Below are 15,722 nucleotides of genomic sequence, written 5' to 3' on the forward strand. Positions count from 1 at the left end.
TTACATGTGTTCACTGAGATCACCAGACGGAAGGCTCTCTGGAAGCAGGAAGGAAAGCTACTTGATTTCAAGCTTGAAGGTGTACTCAAAACCCTGCAAAACAGAGGTGGTGTATCAAGAAGGGCTTCTCACCCTCCTCCTATGCGGCTTTGCAAGCTTTAGTTAGGTGCGTTATAGAACAGGAAGCAGATCCCCTCAGACAGCAGGTACTGGCCATTGCCAGAGGCACAATACTGCACAAAGTCTGATCGGGTGCAAGTAGACTGTATCCTGTGGCATGGCAACATCATTTATGTGACATTGCACTCTATACAGTTTTATGAAAGTATGGTGATGAGTGTGAATATAATGTAACTAAAATATACTTCATGCAAAAGGTCTCTTGTAAGGTATCGTTACAAAGCTTATAATCTACTGAGTATGATCATCCTATTTGTATAAATGTCTCTCTCTTGTATCTGAAACTAGAAATATAAAATATAACTGAGGGCCTATTGTAATTATGCAAAGTGTGGGCCATTAATGATGGTTTGGAATCTTGATGGCTCCCATCAAGCAGAACAATTGACTGTGGATGGCTCTGCTTGCAGGCAAGCCTTCCTGTGAGTCAGCCTGAAAAGAATGAAGGCTTGGGGGTCTCACAGGACACGTGGCCATGTCACCTGGTACTGAAATCCATCTTAAACCTCGTGCTTTTCCATTTAGAAGGGGGAGGGGGGGCAGAGAGACAAAAGATTCCTGCTTTGCGCCAAAGCCATATAGGGGGGTAGAACGGCATAGGTTGCCTACCCCTGATCTGGCTCGATGGAATTTTACCACCCTCAGGCTCTGACTTTCTTGTGCACAAGGCCAGTCCTATATGCAAGAAGAGTGAAATTCTGTCTTAAGGCAGTTGCAATGCTTAGCCCTGGATATCATGTATTAGGGGGAGTGCCCCATGACAATATATGATACAATACCAGTTTTGAGGGGTTATTCAGTAGAAACAGGCTGAAATCACAGAGCTCAGATCTGATTCCCAACTTTCCCCCAGTTCATGGAGGATTCAGAATCAGGATTCAGATACACCCCAGTTATATAGATGAGTTCGAGCTGAGACGTTCATGTCCCAAAATTCCTCAAAGACCCGAGTCTGGTGTTCTGGTACAGGCCCAACTCTCGAGCCAGCCTTTTCTAATATGGGTGCCTAAATTTAGGCAATTGACTCCATATATAGGCAGCTGAATAAGTAACATGATTTTCAGAGGTGCTGATCACCAGTAGCTTCCATTCACGGCATCAGCCTCTCCCAGCACTCTCTGTTCTTTCTCTAAATCCTTGTAATTTTATTTGTGCTCCTGTTCCAGTTTCTGCCCAACCCTGTTCTCCCTACCCCACATGACTCCCAGGTATTTCTTTGCTTGAATGAGCATTACAACCTAACCTCTATTGAAATGAATGGTCTCAGGTTCTTTTTTTCTCAGGCCTGGAACTTTGCCTTTTAACCAGGAAATTAATCTTCATTGGGGCTATCGACAGGTTGGGTGTTTCATCCAGCTGTCTCTGATAGTTGCTTTTTCCTCTTTGCTCAGTGCGGGCAACGGCCTTCTTTCTCGCACAGACTGTATCAAGATCAATGGCAAAGCAACATTTTCATTTTTTATTATTCAGCTATTATTGCGAACCATTTACAAGTTGGGGTGTGCTGTGGGGCCTTGGGAGAGGCACAGGGAGTCAAGTGCTGAGCAGCACAAGTTCACTTTAGGATTTCTGTGGTTACTGGAGATGTTAGAAAAGCTGGGCCTGTTCCCTGGCTGGTGTGTATCAGGATAGCGCCACTGACTTTAATGAAGCCATGCTAAGGATCTGACCCCAAGTCCCTACGTTGTGCAATGCAAAGTGCAAGTGATTCTGGGAGTGAAGCCAACAAACTGTGTTTACACCTACTTCATTGTGGTCCCCCACTAATGCCTCATTAGGAAACCATGAGTCAAATCCTCATATGGTGCAAACCATGCATGGCTCCATTGAAGCAGCGGCAGTTTATACTAGCTGAGTATAGGGTGACCAGACGTCCCGATTTTATCGGGACTGTCCCGATATTTGCTTGTTTGTCCCGCGTCCCGACCAATGTTAGGTCGGGACACTGGACAAACAAGCAAAGGCTCCGGAGCCTGAAGGGCTCGCGCCCTCCCCTGCCCCGACTCCGCCCCCTCCTTCCCCCATTGGATCCTTCCCCAAATCCTCGCCCCCATCCCCGCCCCCTCACTGCCCCATTGTCTCCCTCCCCAAATCCCCGCCTCTTTCCAAGCATGCCATGCCCAGGAGACTCAGGGGAGTGCGGGGCCGGGGTGAGTGTGAGTCTGGCCTGGCCCCGAGCAGGCAGGACTCGGGCGCGGTACCTGGAGGGAGAGTAGGGGGCGGCCCGTGGGGCTAGGTGGCGGCTGTTCTCCCCACCTGGGCAGGGGACTCGGGAGCAGCCGCTGCTGCAGCTCCCACTGCTGCGGGGGGAGGAAGTGGCCAAGCACGTGGCGCTCGGCGGCTGCGGCTTTGGTGCCCGGGCCCGAACCCCCCGAGCCCGGGCCTGCTGCGGGGCAGCGCGCACACTGCGCTCAGCCCCTGGCCAGTCGCGTCTGGGCTGGCTGCCCAGCTGGTGCAATCCCGTGGCGGAGGCATCGGCAGCCCAGTCCCGTTCGTTCCCCTGCAGGACCCGAGCGGGATGCGGTGGGCTGGGGCCTGCTGCCCCCACTCCGAGGCCGCCCGCGGGATTGCACCAGCTGGGCAGCCAGCCCAGACGCGACTGGCCAGGGGCTGGGTATACGCAGCGTGCGCGCTGAGTCCCCGCAGCAGGCCCGGGCTCAGGGGGTTCGTGGGTGCCAGAGCCGCAGCTGCCGAGCTTGGCCAGCGGCCGCTTCCTCCCCCCGCGGCAGTGGGAGCTGCAGCAGCGGCTGCTCCCGAGTCCTGCTGCCCAGGTGGGGAGAACAGCCGCTGCCTGGCCCCGCAGGCCACCCCGTACTCTCCCTCCAGATACCGCGCCTGAGTCCTGCCTGCTCGGGGCCAGGCTGGACTCACACTCACCCCGGCCCCGTGCTCCCCTGAGTCTCCCGGGCCTCCCTCCAGCGCTTGCGGAGGGAGGAGGAATCGGGGGTGGGGGATTTTTTTTTTTTTTGCTCTGCCGCCATTTTTCCCCCCTCTGCCCCCGCCTTGCCCCCCCGCGTCCCGATATTTGACCTGGGTGATCTGGTCACCCTAGCTGAGTATCTGGCCCTGAGTTCTTTATTCAGGTAAAACTCCCACTGCGCTGAGTATCAGAGGGGTAGCCATGTTAGTCTGGTTCTGTAGAAGCAGCAAAGAATCCTGTGGCACTTTATAGACTAACAGACGTTTTGCAGCATGAGCTTTCGTGGGTGAATACCCACTTCTTTGGATGCAAGCAGTGGAAATTTCCAGGGGCAGGTTTATATATGCAAGCAAGAAGCAAGCTAGAGATAACGAGGTTAGATCAATCATGGAGGATGAGGCCCTGTTCTGATTTGTGTCCATTTATCCTTTTCCTTAGAGACTGTCCAGTTTGGCCGATGTACATAGCAGAGGGGCATTGCTGGCATATGATGTGCACGTCCACCAATGTAATATATGCCATCATATGCCAGCAATGCCCCTCTGCTATGTACATCGGCCAAACTGGACAGTCTCTAAGGAAAAGGATAAATGGACACAAATCAGACATTAGGAATGGCAATATACAAAAACCTGTAGGAGAACACTTCAACCTCCCTGGCCACACTATAGCAGATCTTAAGGTGGCCATCCTGCAGCAAAAAAACTTCAGGACCAGACTTCAAAGAGAAACTGCTGAGCTCCAGTTCATCTGCAAATTTGACACCATCAGCTCAGGATTAAACACAGACTGTGAATGGCTTGCCAACTACAGAACCAGTTTCTCCTCCCTTGGTTTTCACACCTCAACTGCTAGAACAGGGCCTCATCCTCCCTGATTGATCTAACCTCGTTATCTCTAGCTTGCTTCTTGCTTGCTTATATATACCTGCCCCTGGAAATTTCCACTACTTGCATCCGAAGAAGTGGGTATTCACCCACGAAAGCTCATGCTGCAAAACGTCTGTTAGTCTATAAGGTGCCACAGGATTCTTTGCCACTGCGCTGAATCCTCCCAAAGTAGCTGGGCTCATTGTTGAGGATCTCCAGAGAGCAAGGGATGGAATAAACTGTCCCCCTCATGTCACCCTGCTGAGATGGGATGGAATAGAGGAGCCACGTGATGGCTGATCCTGAGGCCCTCTGCTAGCCCAGCTCCCCCTACATGACAATGCAGAGAGAGGCTTTGTGGAGCTCGGCTCTGTGTCCTACATGGTGAAGCACTCACTGTGTGTTCCCTCCCACCCCTGATCTCGCCCCACATGGTAGAATGGCACCAGGCCTCCTGCGCCCTCAGAGGCCTGGGTTAGATTTGCGCCATTGACCTCAGTGGGCGTTTTGCCTGAGTGAAATCTGAGGTAGGACTTCAGGATACATCTGCCCCTTGCGAGCCTTCTGTAATGCTCTGCTCCATCAGGCTCCTGTCTGCAGAAGCGGGGCTTCTGAGGAACAGCACGCCAGTAGTTGTGTCTGCGGCTGACAGAGAGAGAGAGATCATATGATACTATGCGTTCCTTCATTTCATTCAGAAATGCTGACTCGATGCCCACCTCGTTTGGACTTCCCATTAGAAAAGAGAGGAGTCAGCTCAAGCCACTTTCAGTATTGAAACTGCTGCAACGGGGTCATTCATGTTCCACAGCTGCTTCTCAGGCATCTGATTACGTGTGAGGAAGAGGAAGGTTCCCATGAGCCACTAATAATGTGGTAAATGCCTATTCATCTACAAAAGTCCCTTGAGCCTGTGCACTTGGCGGAACGAGCCAGTCCAAGGCTTGTTGGGCAAGATTTTCCACTTCTTTTAAATAAATGCAATAAAATGGATCTTGGCAAGATCAGTCCTCAGATTCGCAAGAAGGTCTTGAAGGTCAAGTATGATCTTGATTTCATGATGACTTGGCTATTTTTTAACATGTCTAACTTGAATGGGGTCCTCTGCTAGTGTGTGTGTATTGTGACGGACTCAGGCCAAAAGGATATAAGAGGGTAGTCCTGTTGGTATCCAGGACGTGGGCGGTATAAGAGGGTAGTGGAAGGCAGGTATATCAGCCTCAGAATGAGCAGGTCCCTGTTCCCTGGATAGCAGAACAAGGGCTTCTCCAGGCCAGTCAAGACACCTGAGGTCAATTTAACCAGTTAAGGTCATTAGGCTAATGCCGGCACCTGACCTCAGTTAACCGACAAAGGGTCAGTTAAGACTGTTAGGCTAATGGAGACAGTTAAGGTCCCACTTATACTGCTTTAAAAGCTCTCCTTGCCAGTTCTCTCGAGAGGAGCCCAGGTGAAAGGAGCTGGAGGAGAGGAAGCATTACTGAGCCCTGAGGTAAGGGTGAAGCTTGGAAGCCCGGGGAATCAAAGCAGCGTCAGTGGAGGAGGGAAGCCGCGAACAGCTGCTATCATTAGGGTCCCTGGGCTGGAACCCGGAGTAGAGGGTCGGCCTTCCTCCCCGCATGATCTACAGAGATACCTTTGAGAGCGGAAACAGACTTTGGTGCAGGCAGGAGACCAAACGGTGCCTATGGAGCTCTAAGGGGCAACAGAGACTGTGGGTATTCCACCTTCCAACCTCCTGTACTGGCCCGTGATGAAAATAGCTCAATAAGCTGTAACCTTTGCCGCCATACTGGGAAAGGGAGGTCATACTGAGGGCCTTAGCGAGCTTCTGAGGCCACTGAATCCGCCAGGAAGCGTGGGACCCACCAATACAGACTGGGAGCTTTGTCACAGTATAAACAGAGCTGGTGGAAATTTTTCACATTTTGACATTTTGATGAGGTTTTGAATTTCAAATATGAAATGAAGGAGGAAAGCTGTGTTGAAATGTTCACAAAATGTACTTACTTGACAACCTAAAAAGCCGGTCACATTTTAGTTTTTGAATTTTGACAAAATCTCAGTGAAATTCTGAAAACAAAAACAACCAACCCAAAGGGGAAAAAAATCTTTTAAATTGTGACCTACCCCCTCTTTTTTCTGACCTGCTCTGTTTCTGAACAAATCAGAAGCGTAATAAATGTAAAACATTGTAAGGCTAACATTTCTGCAATCAGCCAACAATTTAGTGTGTCCAGTTTTCACTGTGATGAAATCTGAAACATCCAAGTTATAAACTTCTTAAAAAAAAACAGCTTTATAAGAGAACTGCAGTTAGGCACTTAGCCAAAATACCATTATTATAACACATCCTTATGTTAGGATTTGAGGGGACTATCTTGGTTTTCTGTTTTTATGTCAGAGTCAAGGCATTCCATTCTGATCTTTCTTATGTATAATTCTTCTAGGGTTTAAGACATGGGAAAATGTTCCGAGATTTGTTTGTCTAACAATCCACCTACTTGTGCATAGCAGATAGCAATCAAATATCTTTTGTGGATGCCTGACCAAGTTAAACACCAGTTACAACACCTGGGAATATTGGTATGCACAAATTAGCCAAGTTCTAGCATTTCTTTTCCAAGTGTTGGCTTTTCTCCCAAGCTACTAGGACCCTGCTATTCTGTGTGATTTATCTGCCATTAGCACTAAAACAATTTTAGGAATATAGGGATTAATCCTTGACGTTTTGTGACCTGACCAGTTTGGGAGCCTAGTTGTAGGGCCTTACTATCTTGTGGGACAGTTTATTCTCCTGGAGTGATGTTTTTGCTTGTGGGCTTTATGATCATAGAGTTGGAAGGGACCTCAAAAGATCATCTAGTCCAACCCCCTGCTCAAAGCAAGGCTAATCCCCAGACAGATTTTTACCCCAGTTCCCTAAATGGCCCCATCAAGGATTGAACTCACAACTGTGGGTTTAACAGGCTAATGCACAAACCACTGAGCTATTCCTCCCTCCCCTGATCACTGTAGGTGTTGAGCTGCAGCTGTTAAAAATAATATATCTGGCATTTTAAAAGGAGATTAAGGGAGTTAGGCGTCCAACTTCCTTAGGTGCCTTTTGAAAATCTCAGCTGGAGAGGCTGTTTTTCTCAGACACTGGACATGTGCAGCCCAGGCTTAGCGTTAAAATGACATGCCCTTCTTTTCCTTAGCAGGGTTTTCTGGGTGTAGAATAAGAGCTCGTTGTGTGATGTCAGCACTGGAGGAATGGACCCCAAACAATCCGTGAATTTTTTCACCCACACAAACCAAGATGTTAACTTTATTTGTTTAGTTCTGGCCTTGTGGTCTGTGCTGCAGTTGAACTCCACTGAATAGCTCTTAATGTCACCAGCAAATGGCTCAGCAGGGTCTCCAGTTCATTTGGAGCTGTGTAAGCAAAGCCCCAGGGAACATATGTGAACAAATGGCAAGGGAAAGGGCGCTACATGAAGCTAATCATGGGGCGGGGACGGGGACGTCAAAATCTCAGGGACAAACATGCAAACAAAGCAGAACAATTCCACAAACAATGGGGGCTGATGGTGACTAAGCTGAATTTAAGGAGAACTCCAAAGTTCACTTAGTGGGATGTGGGGGAGAAATCAGCTACCAATAAGTTTTTGATATAGAAAACCAACAATTTTTGATATAGAAAACCTTCCCCTGCCTCCTCCTTTCCTCTTCTTTCTTTCTTTCTTTCTTTCTTTCTTTCATTCAAATAAATGGTTATAACCTATTTAGGAAGGATCAAATGGGGAAAAAGGGAGTGGAGTAGCATGGGGACAAAAATGGCATTTCCAAGTCACGGATAATGTGGAAGAAAAGGATTTTGAAGGCTTGTGGATCACTGTCCTAACAGATAAAGCACAAGATGGGGGCATTAGCTATTGTCAGCTACAGACCAAACCCCACTAGGGAACAGCATGACCACCTTCTTACGTTCCTATCTCTAATGTGTAGGGAAAAAAACTGTATGATCATGGGAGACATTTGATGGAGATCTTATGCTGCCAGTACTGAAACATCCTTGGACTTTCTAAATATTATAGATTACAATTCCTAACTCAAAAGTTGTTGCACCCAGCTGGGGAGAATTATACACTAAACCTTGACAGATAAAGAGGAACTAATCACAGAACTAAAACTGAACAGTAACTTAACTACAAGTGATTATGACTTGATCACATTGGTAACGTGCAAACAGAATAAAAAGTCCAGACCAATGTTATATATAGATATTTGGTGCTTTAAAAGGGCCAGTTTTACAAAGCTGAAAATAATTATGAGCCAAATCAACTGGGAGGAAGAATTAAAACAGAAAAATGTGAATTATAATAGGGAATAATTTAAGAACACTTTGTTAGATGCACCAAAAGCCACAATCCCATGATGGAGGAAGAAGGCTGCATTGGTTAAAAAAAGGCTTGGTTTAGAGGGTAAGTAAAGGCAGCTATAAAATTAAGAAAATGATAATACATGGAAGAAAGGGAAGTTGAGAGCCAGGAATATAAATCAGAGCTAGAAACTGAAGAAAATTGACAAGGGAAGCAAAGGGATAAAATCCATGGCCAGTAGAGATAAAGACAATAAGGGGGAATTTTTTAAGCATGTAGGAACAAAAAGAATTCTAACAATGGTATTTGTCCATTACTAGATGGAACTGGTAGAATCATCTGTAATAATGCGGAACAGGCAGAAGTGTTCAGTAAAGAAATGGGCCTGATTTCCTGCCAGCTGGGGAGCTGCTGGGGACAGGAGCCTGGAAGCCCCAGTTCTAGTCAGGTCTCAGTTCCAAGCTCGACGGCAGGGAGGCTGGAAGCCTGGAGGATTCCTGTTTAAGTCAGGGCTTTCAGGGCTTAGAGCCTTCCAGCTCTCTGTCAGTCCACTAGAGAGAGGCATTGCCTGAAGCAGAAGGAAACAAGCTAGTCTTTGTATTGTGTTTGCCTTAAGAACATTCTGTTGAATCTCTTACACATGCTTTTTATTTTATATCCTGCACTTGCTGATCTCACAGTTCCTGGCATGAGTGAATCCCCTCTTTCTTTTTTCTCTGTTCTTTGTTTTCTTGCACTTTCCTTGTCTTATGTTCACTCGAGCCCACACACAACACTACACTTGTCCAAGTGTGAATAACAACACATCAGACTTGATGATAAAGCCAGATCCTGAGCCACAAAGTTTATAGCCAAACTTTCCCCAAATCCTGGTGGTGCATGGATCCAAAGTTTTGATTTAGTCCGTAGTTTCGCGGTGAGATCCAAACTTGGCGCTCGTTCAAGTCCAGATTCAGTCTCTGATACAAGCATTTATGAGGGACTCCTCCTATAACCCCTGGCTGGTAGGCATTGTTATTACTGCTGTAGTACCTCCCTATTGCTATTACTGGTCCAGAAGCTCCAGGGCCCATTGTGCTGAGCACCATACAACACCCAGGAAAACACAGTCCCTGCCCTGAAGAACTATTACCCTCCTCTTACAGTGGCTTCGCAGGAAGTCAGTGGCTGTATCAGGATTAGAACTCGTGAGTGCCTGGCTCTTAGCCTGGAGAACCCTGTTGGATATCACAGCTAGAACCAGTGGCAACTGGACAAAAGCCCAGAAATGTGTGGCCTGAAACCACTGCAATAGTGTTCCTGTTTCATAGGCACCTGCCAGTTGCCATTTCAACACCACTGGGTCCATGCATCAGACAGTAGCTGATTGTGGTGTCTGTGTTTGGATGGCGAAAGCACCCACAGGGATCCATTTCCTTCCTGGAGACACGCTGGCTATGGAGTTTACACACTGTTGGGCTGGATTATGCCGCTGTTTGGAAGCAAAGCTAAAAGTTGGTATTGTTGAAGAGATCCACTTATAAGTCTTTTTCGCTGGTGGGGCTGAGCTTGTGTTTGCACAGGAGTATACTTCAACCCAATCCCTGCTTCCATCAAGTTTTGCTTATGGGAACGGACTCAGGTTCGTAGTGTATCCAGATATCAAGGCCCAAATTCTTGAGTTTCTTGCCTCATGCCTTTCTAAGTGACCTTTCTTCTCCCCTAATCCGGGGATCAGCTGGCAGAGAGTTTAGCCCCTGCCATAAATTAGAGCAACCTCCTGTCAGCACTGATTTAGATTGGCTTGGAACAATTGCTGGTGCAGGATCACAAGGGTGCAATAGGATCTGACTATGCGCACCTCTCCCTATTGGCCACACACCTGAGTGCGAGTCAGCTCTGTGCCCCTTGGGACTTCCCTCATGCAAGCCCAGGTGTCTACTCCAGCCAGTTTTCCAATGGCTTCACTCTGCCTTCACAGCTCAAAGCAGCCAGAAAGAGGACCATGGATCTGCCCCCGAGAATTTGCTTTTCAGACATAGGGACGAGTCATCTCATTCTGATCCAACAGGAACAGCATCATGAACCTTTCCACTAACTTTCACACACCTCCCTTGACATTTCTCATGTGTGTGGGTGAGGGCACTTCCGGGGCCAGAGGCAATGGTGTTACAGCGTGGTGGAAAAAAATAGTTCCTGTGCTATATCTAGCATGAACTCATGCATGAGGACACAGAAATCTCTTTAGGCCTGTTCCTGTACTGGCAAGATTTCCGAAAGATTTCACAGACTTAGAAATTATTATTTTTTAAAGAAGCTGTGGCTAGCAGATCAGCAGCATTGGGCCACTTATTCCAACCAGACACAAGCGCTGAGCCCTTTGAGATCCACCCATCTTTACGGAGTGTATTTACCTTCTTCAAGAGAGTAGCCTTGCTTTTTTCCTTCTGCCATTCATTCTGCAGGCAGCTTGACTCATAAGCCTTGTTTCTTTTAGGGTCTGTCTATGCTGAAATCAGAGGTGGATATCACAGCTAGAGCTAGTGGCAACTGGACAAAGGCCCAGAAACGCGTTGCCTGAGACCACCGCAAAGGTGTTCGTGGCAACACACTAGCTTTAATTTAGCTAACACAGCAAATATTATAGGAGCAAAGATGTGACGACATGGACCCTGGGCAGGGTAGGAATGTGAGTAGGACTTGTACAGCCATGGGTGCTGCATCTTCACTGATATTTTTAGCTGTGCTAGCTAGATAAAAAATAGTGCTGGTTTGCCTACCCAAGCTGCGGTGTAGACGGACCTGTAGAAGCAATCTCCATGAGCCAAATGCTGCAGCCCTAGATCTGCTCTTATTCAGGGAAAACTCTCTTCCCCCCGCCCCCGGACGCACAAGTTGGAGGGGCGAGGGGGGGCAATTCTCTTGCTGCAAGAGCAGAACTCATTGACATCAACAGATGTTGCTTGCATGCTACAGTGAGAGGATGGGGGTTTCTGGCGTTTTACTTGAAACAGGGCTGAGTGAGAACCGCAGCAGTTAATCCAGGATAAATGAGCTGCTCTTTAAACAGAAAAGGGACGGCGCCAACAGCAAAAGCCTAATTGTGCCTTTAAAAATGACCCTGACCCCACTTTAGAACATTTTAAAGCGAAACCAAAGGATTTGATCAGGCAAGTCCTCAGCGGCAAGGGAAAAACCAACTAACGAATGACCCAGACTGTTCTGCCAGGGGAATAACTAACCAAGCCATGGGAGACAGTGTTTGCATTCTAAGAATCAGACTCCCACACTCCAATAGCTCTCTTGTATCCTTTTGTTTGGAGCTTGTGTATACTAGAAATTGACCGAATCCCTGGAGCTGTTCGGCTCCAGAGTCTGGCAGGGGTCCATTCAATTAAACTAAAAGGCATCCAGCTCAAAACTGATACAAGTATATGCAGGGGCGGCTCTAGCAATTTCGCCGCCCCAAGCACGGCGGCACGCCGCAGGGGGCGCTCTGCCGGTCGCCGGTCCCGCGGCTCCGGTGGACCTCCCGCAGATGTGCGGGAGGTCCACCGGAGCCGCCTGCCGCCCTCCCGGCGACCGGCAGAGCGCGTCCCGTGGCATGCCGCCCCAAGCACGCGCTTGGCGTGCTGGGGCCTGGATCTGCCCCTGAGTATATGAATATTTATTTACACGCTGCACGAAGCGCTGGGCTCTGATTCAGATCCAGCCCACCTCTAATTGTTATATGTAGGAATGCGGCATCAGATTAATCACAACTTTATCAGTGCTGCCGCAGTCTCTGATTGTCTCCAAGAGGGTACCCTGTTTCCACTATGCATATTCTGTGAGATGGAGGCAACCAGTGCGGGAATCTATGACTTGCCATATTGTATCAGGCCAGTGGTCCATCTCATTCCGTATCCTATCTCAGAACAAGAAGCTGCAACGGACTTGCAAGAAACCCTCCAGCAGATAGTTCTGGAGACGCCATGGTTGTAAGCGCTTTGGGGAAGGGACTGTCTTTTGGATGATGTATGTGTACAGTACAATGAGGCCTTGATCCCCGATTTGGACCTCTGGGAACTACCTGGGAGGCAGGCCAGTCCTTGCCCACAGATAACCTGCTAATCTTAAGCATATTCTCACCAGCAACCAGACACCGCACTGTAGTAACTCTAACTCAGGAATCAATCCATGCAAGAAACCTCGATGCCAACTCTGCCCACATATCTACACCAGCGACACCATCACAGGACCTAACCAGATCAGCCACACCATCACCGGTTCATTCACCTGCACGTCCACCCATGTAATATACGCCATCATGTGCCAGCAATGCCCCTCTGCTATGTATATCGGCCAAACTGGACACTCTCTACAGAAAAGGATAAATGGACACAAGTCAGATATTAGAAATGGCAATATACAAAAACCTGTAGGAGAACACTTCAATCTCCCTGGACACACAATAGCAGATTTTAAGGTAGCCATCCTGCAGCAAAAAAACTTTAGGACCAGACTTCAAAGAGAAACTGCTTAGCTTCAGTTCATCTGCAAATTTGACACCATCAGCTCAGGATTAAACAAAGACTGTAAATGGCTTGCCAACTACAGAACCAGTTTCTCCTCCCTTGGTGTTCACACCTCAACTGCTAGAAGAGGGCCTCATTCTCCCTGATTGAACTAACCTTGTTATCTCTAGACTGATTCTTGCCTGCATATTTATACCTGCCTCTGGAAATTTCCACTACATGCGTCTGACGAAGTGGGGATTCACCCACGAAAGCTTATGCTCCAATACGTCTGTTAGTCTATAAGGTGCCACAGGACTCTTTGTCACTTTTTACAGATCCAGACTAACACGGCTACCCTCTGATACTTGACACCCACATGCAGCCGAACATCTAACCACAAAACTCACTATAGTTATAACTGTAGCCTATATCCATAACTCTTAATATCCACTGCGTACATACATCACTCAAGAATATTAATGATCAGGGAGTTATTAGCTCACCACGCATATTTTATATAAAACACTATTACAATAGTGTGTGGGGTATGAATACAGGGGTGCTTAATGTCACATATATGAACCTTCTTTCAGGAAACAAAGCCACCTCTAATTGACCGGGGTATGAAGAAACTTCCTGTATGTGCAGGCTATTACTATTATTTAGTTCTATTATGGTAGTGCCCAGAGGTCCAAATCGGGGATCAAGGCCTCATTGTACTGTACACATACATCATCCAAAAGACAGTCCCTTCCCCAAAGAGCTTACAACCATGGCGTCTCCAGAACTATCTGCTGGAGGGTTTCTTGCAAGTCCGTTGCAGCTTCTTGTTCTGAGACAGGATACGGAATGAGATGGACCACTGGCCTGATACAATATGGCAAGTCATAGATTCCCGCACTGGTTGCCTCCATCTCACAGAATATGCATAGTGGAGACAGGGTACCCTCTTGGAGACAATCAGAGACTGCGGCAGCACTGATAAAGTTGTGATTAATCTGATGCCGCATTCCTAAATATAACAATTAGAGGTGGGCTGGATCTGAATCAGAGCCCAGCGCTTCGTGCAGCATGTAAATAAATATTCATATACTTGTATCAGTTTTGAGCTGGATGCCTTTTAGTTTAATTGAATGGACCCCTGCCAGACTTTGGAGCCGAACAGCTCCAGGGATTCGGTCAATTTCTAGTATAAACAAGCTCCAAACAAAAGGCACCAAGGATACAAGAGAGCTATTGGAGTGTGGGAGTCTGATTCTTAGAATGCAAACACTGTCTCCCATGGCTTGGTTAGTTATTCCCCTGGCAGAACAGTCTGGGTCATTCATTAGTTGGTTTTTCCTTGCCGCTGAGAACTTGCCTGATCAAATACTTTGGTTTCTTGGTTTTACAGGACTCTTTGTCACTTTTTGCATGTGGGTGTTCTCCCTGTGTGCTGTCCCAGCTCTGCGCAAACAGACAGCACAGTAGACCATGAGCAAACCACCCAATGACCACAAGATCCGTTAAGGTATGAAGGCGCCAGAACAGGTTTTTGTTGACAAAGCATGGTAATAGCACCTGGCAAACTCCACGAGGATACTAAGACATGTATGCCTGTGACAATGGATGCAGCTCAGTGAATGGCGGGACTTTTTATTCCCCCCCTTGGCTGAACAAAGACACTCCCTCTGAGATACATCTTTATACCCTGATACAAACAAGTTAATACTCCCCCTTTGACATAATTAGTTACTGCCCCCTGATGTGGCTAGTTATTATTCATTACCTCGTACATGTTGGTTTGATTAAAACATTTTTATTATGTACTGTTATTCTGACCTTATCTTTTAGGAGGGGGCAGTGTGTTCCTGTTATTCTTGGGGAATGCTTAATATTGGGATGTTCTGGTACCACTTTGTATCAGGATGTGTTTGCATGAGCACTTTGTGATTAGCACTTCTGAGGAATATGTATTTTTGCAATATTAGCCCTGTTCTTGCCCCATTAAGTGAGCAGGTCCTGCCTCATACCAGACCTCTGATACATGGGCTTGTGTTTTAGGCTCTCTTCCTACTACAAGTTTCAGCTAGTCGTGCCAAGAGAGCTGGTATACAGGTCTGCCTAAGACAAAGAAATGCATATTTGGTTCTCTGAACAGCCTGATTTTCAGGCAAAGACAATGAAGCTTAATTTTTACCTATTAGGTAAACACAGCTATTAAGTTAACAAATAGAGGAAGAAAAAACATGGAGCTTCCTTCACTACCAGAGTCCATGTCACCTGCCTCATAACTTGAATAAACTTAACTTTGAGGAGTAACCCTCTGAAGAATCCATTTCAAAGGTTTATTGGTCTCTCCAGGCAGGAGAGGCTGAACTTTAAGTGATGAACTATTGAAACAACTTCTTTTTGTATACAAGATTATAGTTTTATAAGAGTGCATAGAGTGAGGTCTTTTCTGAAAGAAAATCACAGTGGTGATTAATATAATTGTGAAATGTCTGTATTAAAACTAGGTGAGGAAATATGTTGCTTCTGGTCTGTGATGAAAGAAAGGAAGAAATAGGATTGTCTCTATGCACGAGGGGAGGCAGCTATCTACCTGTTTCTAGTGAAATTAAGCAAGGTGCAGCCAGAAACAACGGAAGCCTCATTTACATAGGAGTCAACAGGAAGGTGGGAAGCTCACAGGAAGGAAAAAAACAGCCTGACGTCATCCTGCCTTTTGAATAGGGTGACCAGATGTCACAATTTTATAGGGACAGTCCCAATATTTGGGGCTTTGTCTTATACAGGTGCCTATTATCCCCCATCCCCTGCCCCGATTTTTCACTTTTGCTGTCTGGTCACCCTTCTCTTGAAATAAGTTCCATAAACTTTGGAAGATATAAGCAAGGACAGATGCTACCTTTGGCACCCATCACTAGCC

The 15,722-nt window shown here is 47.1% G+C and overlaps 1 long non-coding RNA gene across 1 annotated transcript in view; it reads left to right on the plus strand.

Annotated features, from left to right (window-relative positions):
* Positions 1–4,800, plus strand: part of LOC123352376 — a 28,379-nt gene extending 23,579 nt beyond the window's left edge. Inside the window, exon 3 of the long non-coding RNA XR_006574152.1 lies at positions 4,668–4,800. This is a non-coding gene — a long non-coding RNA (uncharacterized LOC123352376). The remainder of the gene's footprint in view (positions 1–4,667) is intronic.
* Positions 4,801–15,722: the final 10,922 nt, after the last annotated feature.

Source organism: Mauremys mutica, chromosome 18 (genome assembly GCF_020497125.1).
Source record: "Mauremys mutica isolate MM-2020 ecotype Southern chromosome 18, ASM2049712v1, whole genome shotgun sequence".
Classification (NCBI taxonomy): domain Eukaryota; kingdom Metazoa; phylum Chordata; order Testudines; family Geoemydidae; genus Mauremys; species Mauremys mutica.